We start from the raw sequence: 16,400 nt of genomic DNA on the forward strand, positions 1-16,400 counted from the left end.
TATGTCGTAGGTGTGCCAAAGTTGGGGTAGGGGTTCGCTCTTTAGGTGTGGGGTTTCTGAGATGGAGCGAGGGGATATTGTTGCGCACTGACATTTGTTTCTCCCCAGTTTGCGAGCCTGGCCCAGAGAAAGCTAAGGCAGTCACATGGCTGGTCGGACACTCTTTCATTCATTGGGAAGCTAAATATGTGGAGAAGCAGGTTTATGGTGATCTCTGGGACTTCTGAGTAGCAGGCACGGGCTTTTGTGGTGGAGAAATAGCGGAATGAGGTGGGGCAATTTTCTTCCTTTTATCACATTGATCATGCCAACATGGGGATGTCCTGATGTATTGGTATTCCACCTTAAGGGAGAATGATCTGGTCCGTCTATCTGGGCTCACCCTACTACAACACATGCAATGAAATCTGGCACTGCTGCAGCACAACATGCATGGGACTTGTTTAGTGTGGATGGAATTTGTGCCCAGAAGGAAATGGAGAGGAGCACTGAAACGTGAGGCTATTGAAAGGGCTCGGAGGAAGCTGTATGGGGCTATGCAGGTTTTCTGCTGGGAGCATGACATTAAAGTGCTGACGCACAATGGGTTAAAAGAGGATGAGCAGGTGCTTTGCAGGGATGACAGAGAGCATCTCTCAGAGATGGGGAATGCCCATTACATGTTGGAATTGTGTTTCTTGCTGACCAATCTGTGGAGGGAGAAATTTGGGCGGAGTGAGCCTGTTGGAAGCGCATGAAGAGCTGCAGTGGTTTCGCTGGTGGAGCAGCAAAACGCCAAAAGGGTTTGTGCTGGGTGGCAGTAGATGGGAGGGTGGAGAGTCAGATGCGGGCCTGACCACCCTTCCAGGGGGGAAAAGAAGTAGGTGAAGGATGACAGATTGGAGAATGCCCAATTCAGAAGGGGACGAAAGGAAAAGGGAGATGTGTGGGAGAATGGAAGTGGAGGCTGGGTGAACGAAGGATAAGTGGGGGAATGAAGTGAGAATGGAAGACAGGGGAGTTACAAAGGTTAAATCTGAAAAGTTGTTCATTTAAAGTACCATTTATGATAATGTATTATTATGATGAGCAAGCCTGGCCTAATAAATGGCTTTTTACACTAGTCAACAGGTGTCGGAGTCTATGTCCCAATGGCCCTCACTCAAGTTCCCTTAGCTTGACCGCGTGCAGTGACAGCAACACCGAGATGAGGAGCCAGAGCATTCTGGAAAGGAGCAGCACCACTTCAGAAAAAAGCATTCGCCAATCAGGAACAAAATGGATTGTGCATGCGACGTTAAATTGAAAAACAGCAACTGTAAGCGCTTTGGGGAAGCTAACACATGAAGCTTACCTCCAGTTTTGCCATTTACGATCCACTGACTGTAGATCTCGTTGATTGTTATATAACACTCCTCTCAACTCGCTGTAGAGCTCAGTTTCTCATCCTGCACTAAAACGATGATATGGCTCCTCACTCAGCAGTCCACCGCCTCGAAGTCCATAAAAGCATTTGTTTGTCTGCACGCATGGTTCTTCTCCTGAAGTTGCCCCTCACCGCTTTTTACGTTACAAATACTCACAGGCACTTATTGAAGCAGTGAGTTTATTCAACCGCTGGAGCACTATGCAGAACATCCATCTCAGCCTCTGTCCATCCAGCAACTGCCCCACAAAGAACCCCCAGGACCATGCACGCCAGTCCACGTTCCATTTATGACATAACCACAACATCACACAACTGCCTGCAGGTCCGGCATCACAAGAATTGAACAAGTACACGTGTACTATGGCTGATTGATCTACAGTTGTTTTTGTTTCTATGGTGGATATGAGTATGATTTTAATTTCATAGACATACTGTTTTTTACATTTTTAATTTAAACAAAATATTTACGTTTACACAGTTTTTAAACACAAGTGTGTCAATTTATTTTTTCTTAACATTATGGAGTCGGAAAGTGACAACTAGAAGAGAAATAAAATAAATTTACGTAGTTTACTAAGTTTTCGATGTGTAAATTGGTTACAAGATGTTATTTATGCTGATACATCACTAATAATAAGAAATCTCTTTGGTATGTGAAAGTAAGTTTTCACTAAAAACCCTAAGGGGCTTGTTGTGAACTATCCATGTTTTTTAAATGTTGCTGGGAATGTGAGAGATATTCATCTTGCAAAAATGCTTTTTATGCCTTTTTACACAGAATTGACTGCTAAACAGATAAATAGAAGGAAGTGAAATCCATTGATTCATTTAGAAATTATTAGTGCAAAACTTATTCTGGTTGTCATTTTCCAACCTCGCCTCTCATTGTACGTGGGGCGAGTGGCTATAGCGCTTACAATACCAACTAGGATATGAACAACACTTCTGCCAAGTTTCAAACTTTCACCCAAAAATGCACAGTTGAGCCTAAATGGGGAACATATCAGTTGGACTGAAGTCTGAAATCCATGGGACATGTTTTCCAAGAAAATAAGAACAATCTTCAACCAATTTGAATTCAGAAACACAATAACATCTTGGCTTTTGTCTGAACTATGAGTCAAATTCCCTATGATTATATGTTATCTCTGGTTCGGTGAATAGCATAAAGTGGGCCAAATGACACACCCTCACGGGCCAATTATAAAGCCAGTGGAGCTGTCAATTGCCACTCCTTTTCACATAGATGAAACTGACCCCTAACACACAATGATATTGAACATTTCTTCATGTACCTGTGAATATGCTAATAATCCAAGAAAATAGGCCCGAATAGGTGGTAGTTCGTTCTGAATAGAAATGTGCAAACTATGGAATACCTTACCCATGAAAATAAGGACAATCAGCAAATACCCAAACTTGAGATAAGGGAAAAAATATGGCTTTTTGCTAAAATGTGACTCAATTTCCTAATTATCATTTGTGATCTGCTTTTCAGTACATAGCATTAAATGATCCAAATACACATTCCAAAGCACCAGCACTTCAGCCAGGGGGGGGGGTCAAGGGAGGGTCTGGGGGAGAGTACATAGGGAGGGGCTTGGGGGGGATCGGCCTCTTCTGCGTCAGCCTATTGAGATGCGCTGAGGTTGGCCGATCCAATTAGGGAGTCGCAGATTGGTTTATTCATAAGCATCATGGCCACGGGCATGATGCAGAGGCAGTATGGGCCGCGCTTCGCATTTTGGGCGAAGCCGGCCATAGTGACCTACTCAGGCCTGGCATCTAGGCCAGGCCTGGGTAGGGATGACGCGCGCACTGTGCGCAGTGGCACACAGAGTGGTGGCAGCGGTTGCCGCATGCCGCTCCCCATCAAAGGGGGCAGGAAGGAGGGCAAAAAGAGGGTGGGGCGCAGCGCGTCCAACCCCCCTTCTCGCCGAGTGACTGAGGGGCAGCAGGGGGAGCCCCAAACAGATGTGGGGGTGGAGCCTGTGAATAGAGGGCCAGCTGGGGCACAGCAGGCCCCTTGGAGCAGGGCCTGCAACAGGACATGGCTGATAAGCAGGCAGGGCAGGAGCCCGGTGGGCTGGAGAAGCCCCTGGATCTCTCTGTTGCTGGTTTGTCAGCCACAGTTCACAAGAAAGGTAAGGGGCAGGGGCTCGGTGGCAGCAAAGGGAAGGGGAAGAAAGTTAGGCCAGCTTCAGGTGGGGCACTTCAGGGTCCACAGGCTGGCGGGGGGGGCAGATTTGAGGTGTGCTGGGGAGCAAATGGAGGTGTGTGGCCAAGGACAGGGTGAGGAAGCTGGTGGTGGAGATGGAGGAAAGGTGGGCCAAGTTATGCAAGGAGAGGGAGGAGTTAGAGGGGAGGTCATGGCAGGCAAAGAGAAAGTCGGTGGGGGATGGTGGGGACCACAAAGAAGGGCATGGTTTGGGGCAGGGCCGCTGGGTGTGGGTTCCTTATGAGGAGAGGGGGAAGCATCAGAAGGCTGGTGCGGCTGGTGGGCCAGGCAGCGTGACGGCAGCACAGGGCGCACACAGCCAAGTGCGGCGCGGGGAGTTAATGCCAGCGTCAGAGGTTGGCAGAAAAATGGCAAAGCCAACAGGGCGCAACGCGGCCCCAGGACATTGGTCGGCCACCATAGAGGGGTCTTCGGTGGCCCTCTCCACACCACGGGAATGAATGAAGCACATACCTGGCTTACGCAACGGAGGACTCGGGCTGGTTGAAGAGCACGACGTGGTGGATGCAGCAGATGCTGATGAAGTATGGGGTGTGGACAAAGAAGATGTGTTTGAATTGGATTATGAGGAGGACCTGGAAGACTTGGTAGGATGGGTAGATTCGCGAAAAAGAGGTGAGCAGGGTACTAGGGAAGGGGTGCAGGAGCGGCGCAACACCATCTCCTCTTACTGTTTTGCAGGCTTCAACATCTAGCATGCAAGGGTATGAGGTCTCATGGAAGGAAGGCTGCTGGCGGAAGTCACTGTTGGATGCTGGTACACCCGGCTGCGGTGTCCAAGGTAAGAGGGATCAGTGGGTCTCATGGGGCGATAGGAAGGGCAGGGCCAACATGGCACAATACAAGTCTATTGATGTGGGGGAGGAATAGATACACAGTATGCCCAGTACAGGTGCGGTACTTGGAAGCATTAAGGACCAGGTGGGGAATAAAGTGATGCCGCCACAGGGCGGGGACAAGGCGACAGCAGCAAGCGGGGATAAGGAGGATGATGCCAAGGATGGGGCTGGACAAAAAAAAGAATCCCATATATGGGACTCACTATGCCTTTGGGGTCACATGTAGCTGATAAGACTAAAGCAAGGCTCTGGAAAAACAAGTATGTTGATGTTTTCAAACTCATTCACACGGATATTCAGGCAAAGGAAGGTTCTAAGGAGGAAGAGTGGGAGCTGCTGCGTAGGCCTAGGGTCCCCATAACAATGGACAATAGGACCTCTGCATTTTTGATTTACACCAGTATCTACTGTGAAAAATACCAGACAGGGCCATTGCCATATTTAAATACATGGACATTATTTGCAAATCCCAAATGCATTTTGGGGGCTTTGCATGGCTGAGCTATGATGAAGAGTTCAGGGCCAGAGTGAGCGTTAATCCTGAAAAGCCATGGGATGATGTGGACTCAGAGTTATGGATGCAGTTGAGGAGGGCCTCTTCTCATTCAGCAGCATCCACCCATACAGCTAGTTGTCTCCTGGTGGTTTACAAGCCATTTAAGCAGTGTCCCGCTCAGGGAGGGGCGCGTATGGCACAGAGGGCCCCACTGCCTAGCTCAGGAGCATGTTGGAACTTCAACAAGGGGTTTTGCTCCAGGCACCCCTGCAAATTTAAACATGAGTGTTCCAAATGTTGGGGGAGACACCAAGCTGTGCAATGATTTTCCCTTGCCAGTCCAGCAGAGCAGTGGAGATCTACCAGGGTCAGAGTGGGGCAATGCGCTCCTGGGCTGAAGGGCACCTACTCCAATGAGGTCGGAGAGGTTACTGCCCTGGTTGCACATGTACACAGATATGGACATGGCGCTCGAGTTGGAATGGGGTTTCAGAGAGGGTTTCTGGGTGGGAAACCAAGGGCCACGGTTGAGGAGATGGACGGACAATTTGCAGTCAGCTAAGGCCATGCCAGAAGTGTTGGCAACCAAACTGAGAAAGGAAGTGGCAGAGGGCAGAATTGCGGACCCCTTTTACGAGTGTCCCATGGATGATTTGATGATTTCACATTTGGGGGTGGTACCAAAAAAGAGCAATGGGGATTTCCGGCTGATACATCACTTGTCATGGCCTCAAGTGAATGATTTAATTGTGCCGGAAGATACACGGGTGGTGTACGCCTCAGTAGATGATGTCATTCAGCTCATAAGGGGGTGTGGCAACGGTGCTGAGCTGGCTAAGTGCGGCATCAAGGCAGCTTTTCGGCTGCTTCCCATTCACCCCAAGGATTTCTCTGCTAGGGATGCAGTTGGCTGGGGCCATTTACGTGGACAGAGTGCTGCCCATGGGGTGTGCGATTTCTTTAGCTTTGTATGAGGCATTCAGTACCTTCTTGCAGTGGGTTTTTATATTTAGGTGAGTGGGTATTGGACGGTGTCACACTATTTAGACGATTTCCGTTTTGTGGGGACGCCACATTCTGACTTGTGTGGTAGGGCACTGCATTGTTTTGAGCAATTGGCACTGGATTTTCGGGTGCCCTTTGCTCCTGAGAAGACAGAGGGCCCTAGCTGTGTTTTGACCTTTTTGGGCATCAAACTAGACACAATGGCTTTCATCGCGTATTTGCCTGCTGTGAAGGCTGAGGAGATTCTACTATTTTTGTGGAAGATCAGGTTGAAACAGAGCATTGAACTGCGCGTGGCCCATCAACCCCTGGGTTTCCTTAACTTTGCATGTAGGTTGGTCCGGGGTGGTGGGACTTTTTGCAGGCACATGGGGCTGGGGATGTCAGGTGCATCCCTCCCTCATCACAGGATTCGGCTGACCATGGGTTTGCAAGAAGACATCAAGGTATGGGAGCTGTACTTGACACAGTTTAACGGAGTCTCCATGTCCTTTTGGGAGGAAGACACTGTCTGACAGGTGCAGATTTTTTCGGATGCGGCAGGTGCCTCTGGTTTTGGTCTTTTCTGGGATGGGCGGTGGTGTGCGGAGACATGGCCTGCACAATGGCTGAGTCAGGGCATGAGCATTGCCTTTTTGCAATTATTTCCTCTGATGGTGGCTTTGTCGGTGTGGGGTGACGAACTGGCCAACAGGACAGTGATGTTCCATGTGCACAATCTGACAGTGGTTGAATTGGTGTACAGACAGAGGGCCAGGGATCTCAAGGTACTGCGGTTGCTGAGGAGGTTTATGTTGCATTGCTTGACTTTGAATATCATATTTAAGGCTGCACATATTCCAGGTGTCAACAATTCCATTGCAGATTCCCTGTCTCATTTGCAGTGGCAGCATTTCCGCCAATTAGCGCCGGGGCAGAGGAGCACAAGACAACTGTCCCAGCAGCATTTGGGGTTGAGGGGGCATGATGGTCATGAGACTGGTGGAGATGTCGCTAGCAGAATCTACCCTCAGGAGTTATCGCCTAGCATGGTTGGAATTTCAGGATTTTTACATTTTTGGAGGGCAGTTCTGGAGGCAGGAGCAAGGAATGCTTGAGGCTTGGGTGCTGCGTTTTGTCATATTTTTGATTCAGAAGGATTTATCACCAGCCACGATTGGGGGCAAGTTGGCAGGAGTGTCCTTTTATGGGAAGTTGTTTTTTGGCTGGGACCTGGCGAAGGATGACATTTTGGGAAAGATGCTGAAAGGTTGGGGAGAGTGCAATCAGGGTTTGGTGGTGTGGTACTTGAAGCTATTACGTTTGAGTTGCTTTTGGACATCTTACATGTCCTGCCTGTTTGTTGTGTGAATGCCCACGAGGTGGCTCTTTTTCGTCTGTGTATGATATGGATGATTTTTGGGGCATTTTGTGTGTCTGAATTATTGGGTGTGGGGAATGCTTGTGGTGTAGGGGTGGGGGATGTGCAACGACAGGGTGAGTGCTTGGGGATCTGGTTGAGGTGATCAAAGACAGACCAACTGGGTAGGGGGAAGTGGACAAGGTTGGACAGGGGTGGAGTGGTGGAAGCATGCCCAGTGTGGGAATGGGACATTTTCAAGGAGCACAGGGTGATTCGACAGGAGAGTGTGTTTTGACATGAGAATGATAAGACGCTTACAGCTTTCCAGTTGTTGTCCATTTTGAGAATGGTTTTGGGACGCCTGGGGAGGCAGGTGGGTAATTTTGGTACTCACTCCTTCAGGATTGGCACAGTGACTGAGGCGGCCCGGTTGGGGTGGGATTGGAATCTAATCAGGCATATTGGGAGGTGGTGATCCAAATGTTGCAAGAGATATGTAAGGGCCTGATTTGATGCTTTTCAGGTATGTCGTAGGTGTGCCAAAGTTGGGGTAGGGGTTCGCTCTTTAGGTGTGGGGTTTCTGAGATGGAGCGAGGGGATATTGTTGCGCACTGACATTTGTTTCTCCCCAGTTTGCGAGCCTGGCCCAGAGAAAGCTAAGGCAGTCACATGGCTGGTCGGACACTCTTTCATTCATTGGGAAGCTAAATATGTGGAGAAGCAGGTTTATGGCGATCTCTGGGACTTCTGAGTAGCAGGCACGGGCTTTTGTGGTGGAGAAATAGCGGAATGAGGTGGGGCAATTTTCTTCCTTTTATCACATTGATCATGCCAACATGGGGATGTCCTGATGTATTGGTATTCCACCTTAAGGGAGAATGATCTGGTCCGTCTATCTGGGCTCACCCTACTACAACACATGCAATGAAATCTGGCACTGCTGCAGCACAACATGCATGGGACTTGTTTAGTGTGGATGGAATTTGTGCCCAGAAGGAAATGGAGAGGAGCACTGAAACGTGAGGCTATTGAAAGGGCTCGGAGGAAGCTGTATGGGGCTATGCAGGTTTTCTGCTGAGAGCATGACATTAAAGTGCTGACGCACAATGGGATAAAAGAGGATGAGCAGGTGCTTTGCAGGGATGACAGAGAGCATCTCTCAGAGATGGGGAATGCCCATTACATGTTGGAATTGTGTTTCTTGCTGACCAATCTGTGGAGGGAGAAATTTGGGCGGAGTGAGCCTGTTGGAAGCGCATGAAGAGCTGCAGTGGTTTCGCTGGTGGAGCAGCAAAACGCCAAAAGGGTTTGTGCTGGGTGGCAGTAGATGGGAGGGTGGAGAGTCAGATGCGGGCCTGACCACCCTTCCAGGGGGGAAAAGAAGTAGGTGAAGGATGACAGATTGGAGAATGCCCAATTCAGAAGGGGACGAAAGGAAAAGGGAGATGTGTGGGAGAATGGAAGTGGAGGCTGGGTGAACGAAGGATAAGTGGGGGAATGAAGTGAGAATGGAAGACAGGGGAGTTACAAAGGTTAAATCTGAAAAGTTGTTCATTTAAAGTACCATTTATGATAATGTATTATTATGATGAGCAAGCCTGGCCTAATAAATGGCTTTTTACACTAGTCAACAGGTGTCGGAGTCTATGTCCCAATGGCCCTCACTCAAGTTCCCTTAGCTTGACCGCGTGCAGTGACAGCAACACCGAGATGAGGAGCCAGAGCATTCTGGAAAGGAGCAGCACCACTTCAGAAAAAAGCATTCGCCAATCAGGAACAAAATGGATTGTGCATGCGACGTTAAATTGAAAAACAGCAACTGTAAGCGCTTTGGGGAAGCTAACACATGAAGCTTACCTCCAGTTTTGCCATTTACGATCCACTGACTGTAGATCTCGTTGATTGTTATATAACACTCCTCTCAACTCGCTGTAGAGCTCAGTTTCTCATCCTGCACTAAAACGATGATATGGCTCCTCACTCAGCAGTCCACCGCCTCGAAGTCCATAAAAGCATTTGTTTGTCTGCACGCATGGTTCTTCTCCTGAAGTTGCCCCTCACCGCTTTTTACGTTACAAATACTCACAGGCACTTATTGAAGCAGTGAGTTTATTCAACCGCTGGAGCACTATGCAGAACATCCATCTCAGCCTCTGTCCATCCAGCAACTGCCCCACAAAGAACCCCCAGGACCATGCACGCCAGTCCACGTTCCATTTATGACATAACCACAACATCACACAACTGCCTGCAGGTCCGGCATCACAAGAATTGAACAAGTACACGTGTACTATGGCTGATTGATCTACAGTTGTTTTTGTTTCTATGGTGGATATGAGTATGATTTTAATTTCATAGACATACTGTTTTTTACATTTTTAATTTAAACAAAATATTTACGTTTACACAGTTTTTAAACACAAGTGTGTCAATTTATTTTTTCTTAACATTATGGAGTCGGAAAGTGACAACTAGAAGAGACATAAAATAAATTTACGTAGTTTACTAAGTTTTCGATGTGTAAATTGGTTACAAGATGTTATTTATGCTGATACATCACTAATAATAAGAAATCTCTTTGGTATGTGAAAGTAAGTTTTCACTAAAAACCCTAAGGGGCTTGTTGTGAACTATCCATGTTTTTTAAATGTTGCTGGGAATGTGAGAGATATTCATCTTGCAAAAATGCTTTTTATGCCTTTTTACACAGAATTGACTGCTAAACAGATAAATAGAAGGAAGTGAAATCCATTGATTCATTTAGAAATTATTAGTGCAAAACTTATTCTGGTTGTCATTTTCCAACCTCGCCTCTCATTGTACGTGGGGCGAGTGGCTATAGCGCTTACAATACCAACTAGGATATGAACAACACTTCTGCCAAGTTTCAAACTTTCACCCAAAAATGCACAGTTGAGCCTAAATGGGGAACATATCAGTTGGACTGAAGTCCGAAATCCATGGGACATGTTTTCCAAGAAAATAAGAACAATCTTCAACCAATTTGAATTCAGAAACACAATAACATCTTGGCTTTTGTCTGAACTATGAGTCAAATTCCCTATGATTATATGTTATCTCTGGTTCGGTGAATAGCATAAAGTGGGCCAAATGACACACCCTCACGGGCCAATTATAAAGCCAGTGGAGCTGTCAATTGCCACTCCTTTTCACATAGATGAAACTGACCCCTAACACACAATGATATTGAACATTTCTTCATGTACCTGTGAATATGCTAATAATCCAAGAAAATAGGCCCGAATAGGTGGTAGTTCATTCTGAATAGAAATGTGCAAACTATGGAATACCTTACCCATGAAAATAAGGACAATCAGCAAATACCCAAACTTGAGATAAGGGAAAAAATATGGCTTTTTGCTAAAATGTGACTCAATTTCCTAATTATCATTTGTGATCTGCTTTTCAGTACATAGCATTAAATGATCCAAATACACATTCCAAAGCACCAGCACTTCAGCCAGTGGAGCATAGAACTCTTACTCCTTCTCACTTAGTTCCAAATTATTGTAGACGCTTATTTTTGTAGCTGCAGGGAAACCCACAATGCCTATGGATGGACCTGAATTTTTTTTGTACGATCCATAGATTTCTCGCACCATTATGCAGTGCTCAAAAAAGTGTAATAGTATGTTGACTATTTAGACGCCATCAATGACAACCTTTTATAATACTGTTTGCATCAGCCATCCTTATATTTTGCCCTGCCCCCAAATCTCATGCATTGCACCCAACTATTCTACAAAGGCCAAAATACAAGCATCACTGTGATGACTTGAGTATACTATATGATATGGCTGTGGGCTTAATCGTGCAATACACTCACAAATTCTGTCTTGGGTCTAGGCTTGTTTACTTAACCTTAAGCTCAGCCCTGAGTAGCTGTGGCTGCACGCAGTAAGGCTTAGCAAAGGAACTATGTGGAAAGCATTTAGCAGCACCAAACAACAAAATAAGAAAGCCACAGCACACAAAAGAAAGAAGATACCAGTTTATAAAAATAGATTATATTTTTGTGAATTTCTTAAGTCCTTGATGAATAAAATATACTGAGCGTTGTGGAGATACCAATTTTAAAAGATATTATCACTTTTAAATGCAACCGCAAACATGCATTAGTCAACAAAAACTTTGAAAACTTTTGAAAAGTTTGAAACAATTAGTGTGACTTCTCTGGCTTGTGTAGGGCAACCAGTTCCAGCAGGACAAAAGTCTAGGGGCCAGAGTGGACACTTTGGACAGTTACCTGGCCACCACAGCATTTTTAAGGCAAGATCCAAATTTACAGGATGACTGCCATAGACATCAATGGAGTGGTCCTGATGCTGAGTGATGCAGATAAAATATGCTCAAAGGATACTCCAGTTGTGGTGTGGTCAATCGGGATGTCTTTGTGGTTGCTCCTCAGTCCACCGGTGAAGTTGGGCAAACTTGACCAGTGAGATCGAAGTCCCTTGAAGTTCTCTATGTTGCAGTAGCACGCCAGCCAATGCTGGGGTTCTGGTCAGTCTGCATTGCAGTTGTGCCAAAATAATTTGGTCGGGCTAGTGTCCCTTCGGTGTGGCGAATCTGGACCTGGGTAGCAGTTCTGGGTCAAGAAGACTCAGATGCAACTTTTGGCTATCTCTGATTTGTCCTCTTGGGTGCCCGGTTACTGGTAGTGGCAAAATGTCTGCAGTGGCTACCAACTTGTCATTTTGTGCTTCTTCAACGTTTGTGTCTGGGGAGCTGGTTTCAGGAGATCAGCCAACTGATAAGGGGGTCATTGCTGTAGTATGGGTCTCAGAACCAACTATTCCCAGAGCCAGGAGCCACAGACACAGTCCACACTTTGCTAGCCCAAAGTGTAGCTGGGGCAGTCCTTCTGACAGTGCAACCTCTCTGTTCTTTTACAAAGGTAGCTGGACAGTCCTTCTTTGTTCCTCTCTTTGATTCCAGCAGGATCTCAGGGTCAGGGTGCCAAGGGTGCCATATTTATCCCAGGAAAGTGCTCTGAGGGGACCACACGTTCACTAGCCAATGGGCTACTGGGTCCCCTTCCGTCTGATGACAAAGTTCCTGTGATGTGTGGCATCTGGCTAAACTAGGGTGCCGCATTCTTGCACCTTTCAAAATGATATGACTCTTCCTCTGTCGTCAGGAGCTTGGTAGCCTAACCTAGAGCGGTGGCTCCAGGAGGGCTTCATGATCACAGTAAAGCCAGTTTAGGATCATGTTTTCCCTCCTTGGCCCTGCCTCTATTTTGTCTGCAGCAGCAAAAGGCATCCTGCTCAGGGGTGTTGGTGCTACTTCCCTCACAAGGTGGCTTCCCCTTTGCAGCTCATCTTTTGGGCTAACACCCTGAGTGGCCATCCTGGGAGAGGAGGTGACACCTCACTCTGCCGCAACTACTTTTGTTCCTGGACCTAGGAGGCATGTCTCTCCAGGTGGTCAAAAAGCTGTTTGTGTGTCAGGGAATTTGTGAGGCTGTTCGGCTAACTGGAGTACAGAGTAGCAGCTTTCTAAAAGTTGCAAAACTTTCATTGTGGTATTAAATTCAACCTTGGGCATCAGTTTGGGTTTAATGCCATGATTAATTTGATACTTTACATGACCAAATTAGGTCATCCCACTCAGGCATTAGCCGGGCTGGAGTGCCAACTGGGAACCTTGTGTTCGCCAATGGGGCTACTAAATTTATCCACAGCAGAACAACATTTTGGAAATGTTGCTGTTAACGCATATTAAAAATATATGTTCTACTTAACAAAATACAGGTCCCTGCCATAGGGCTCTATTTTGTACTTTGTCACAGACAGGGTGGCACAAACAGTGCTGCAGACCTGAATGGACCCTCTGCCTTACATGCCCTGGGTACTATATACTGGGGTGTTGTCAGCTGCTATTTTAGCCGTGCTTTAGACACATTATTTTAGCAAACTAGGACTGCCGTTGTGGACTTTAGGCAAGTTACATTTTATTCTGCTTTGCTTTTTTTTTCTAGCATTAGCCACATTTGTGGTGTTGTTTTATTTTCTCTATCTGGTTGTTCTTCACCTAGGAAAGCATTGCGTTCTTGGCACAGCATTAATTTCAGTTTGTGCTTTCCTCAAGGCTGTAGTCAGATAGGGTTGCTGGCAAAAGTGGTATGCTGCGTCTTAGACATTCATAGAAACATACATATCCTTACGGGGGGTCTTTTATTAGAACATCAACTGTTTTATTATAAAACACTTCTCTGTCCAATTCACGTTAGAAGGACGTTCGAGCCAGATGACCATGACTGCATGCTGACTGCTGAATGTCTTTGCTACAGCTGCTTGCTTAGACTGCTGAATCCCTGGCCTATATGGGGATGGTGTCATTTTAGACAACAGGCTTCTTTGCTCAGGTATGGGGGATTATGTCTCCCCAGTGGGGAAACCTAAAGGGCAGATTCGGCCTTATTATGGTGTGCTCTAACGTATCTTAGGAAGGAATTATATATTATTCCTAGTGACAGTATGGGGGACTGTTTTTGTGTTTCACTCCTCTTGTCACAATTTTGCTTCTAGCATGTTTTACCATCCTAGTTATTGCGGTACATGTCATTTTATTTAAGATGCAGTTACTTCAATAAACCTTATTGAACGATACTCTGCTTCTGTTTGTTTTTGTCTGTGTGAGACTAATGTAACTGAGAGAAAGGAAAGAGATCTGATCGACCACGATTCCCCTGAGGAGTCCTCTCTGTCAAGTGCCTGGTTGCCACAATCATCCCCACTCTTGGGTAGAGATGAGGCACTGCTAGTTGGTCAGAAAACTCAGATTGGTCCAACAGGTGTCACATGCCATGAGATTGTACTCAGTACCTACAATTCAGGTGATTCTGCTGACCAAATCCAGTAGTTTCATTAGGATAATGAGAACCTAAGCGTCAGGGCACTGCCAATGTTTGGTTAGGCACTAATTTTTGGATTCTCCTAAGGAACCTCAATACTATATACAGAGATGACCATGGTATTGAGGATTTCCTCCTCAGCTAGGTAGGTAGTACCTATCCAATGCTTAGGTTGTTCAAGCTTGAACCTTAAAAGGATTAATCCTCATTTGGTGTCCTGTCCTTATCTCTGAACAAATGTCTTTACCATTACCATTGTGGAACCACAGCAGGTAGTAATTGCAGCAAACATGTGACCACCCCTCACAGCACATTTATTGACAAATGGCCTTATAGATCCGGGGGCAGTCACATTTGTTGTTGAGGCTCATCCGGCCTACAAAACAAAAACATTTTATTATTGGGTCACCTTTCCAGCAGTTGATGGGAACACTAACACATTTCATTACTACACACCTGCTAACATACCTGTCCAATACAGAGCTTATGCATACTTAGAGATACCTCTATCTTATCATGACCATAATAATTGGCTTGATGGCACCCTACCACTTACAATATTACACATTAGGTTAGGTCCTCTGAGCAATGATGGGCCTACCTGGCCTTTACTGGCCACATACACACCCCACCCTGATGTAGCAACCTTGGCAGTAGCTGAGGTTTGCCGCTTAAATACAGAGCTCCGAGCAATATACAAACTGTTAGTACAGTTTGCAGTACAAACATTGAATACTAACCCAACACATGCTGCCCCAGTGCAAACACATGCAGTGACGCCAGGCATTAATCCTGCAACTGTACATTCGATCATGGGTAAAGTACCCGCCAAGCGGGAGGAGATTCTGTTTTGGTTAGCTCAAAAAATGAATCTACTGGAAGCAGTTTTTCCCCATACGGGTTCTCAGGATAAACATAGAATACTCACTATGAGCATGCCATTTAGATGGTTCCCACAGTAGCTAACTGTCATACTTGGGGCATGGTATTTACAATGCTCTGTACTACTGTACATGGTACACCAACACTTGCCAATCTTACAGAGGTGTTAAAACAAATTCAAGATGAATACGGGGCTGGCCCCGGCCCTTGATTTGGGGATACAATTGATGGGCCATTTTGTTACAGTGTCTTCAATAATATTGAGTAATATCAAAGGGGAGGCAGTTGCACTAGCAGTGCATATGCAGCTCCAGGATGGTCCTGCACAGGATCAAGAATGTGAGGTGCCAAAGATTATCGCCAAGACCTATTCTAGTATTGGTCAAGATAGTTTGGGGCCAGACCTATTAAACTACAATTACAGGGTAGATCTAATAAAGATTCTACCAACCAAGCACCTGAAGGTTCTAGAAAACACTGGGATAAAAAAGAACAAACACCTAAAAAAAGAAAGGGGAGAATCTCCACATTTGGAGACCCCTTAAAACCGCTGTAATCTCAGAAATAGAGATAGAATAAAAATGCCTGACAGATATCAATATGCTGATACACGCCAATCTAGTTCCTTTCAGGACTCACCGGAAAAACACAGTGAGAGAGGTGGGGTGTCAGAGCAGCGAACAGAGTACGTGAAACCAAGAAAGGACTCACAACGCTCGTCTGAATTTTCTGTTCAGAAAGAAGGGAAACTTCCCCCCAAAAAACCCCAATTCAAAATGAAAAAAGTGGCAACAGTTTCAATACGACATGTCACTCAGGAAGAGGTCTTCAATGAAGAACAGGAAGTGGCCACTAACACTGCTAGACAGTGCAGCAGAGGTCACAATAGTACGCTGGGATCTTCAAGAGCATCTGGAGGTGAAAGCAACTGATGGCTTCTTACAAGTTGAGACTGCGGACATGCGTTTCTCCACGCCCGATAGGGTGTATAAAGTAACTATACAGTTAGAAGGAGACATTGAACGCACAATCAACGCCATCTTTTTGGGATCGCCTCATTACCATTTATGATATTTTGCTGGCCGGGAAGGATTGGCCACCAGAATTTGTCTGTAATCTCCCTTCTGGAGAAGAGGTTATTGAACAGTCATTCAGGCTTTCCCTCTGGGCTGGCGGGCGACCGCCAGAAGGCCGCCCGCCAGCCCAGCGGGAAACCCCTCCCCACGAGGAAGCCGGCTCCGAATGGAGCCGGCGGAGTGGGTATGTGCGACGGGTGCAGTTTGCACCCATCGCGTATTTCAGTGTCTGC

The sequence above is a fragment of the Pleurodeles waltl genome, chromosome 7 (assembly GCF_031143425.1).
Source record: "Pleurodeles waltl isolate 20211129_DDA chromosome 7, aPleWal1.hap1.20221129, whole genome shotgun sequence".
Classification (NCBI taxonomy): domain Eukaryota; kingdom Metazoa; phylum Chordata; class Amphibia; order Caudata; family Salamandridae; genus Pleurodeles; species Pleurodeles waltl.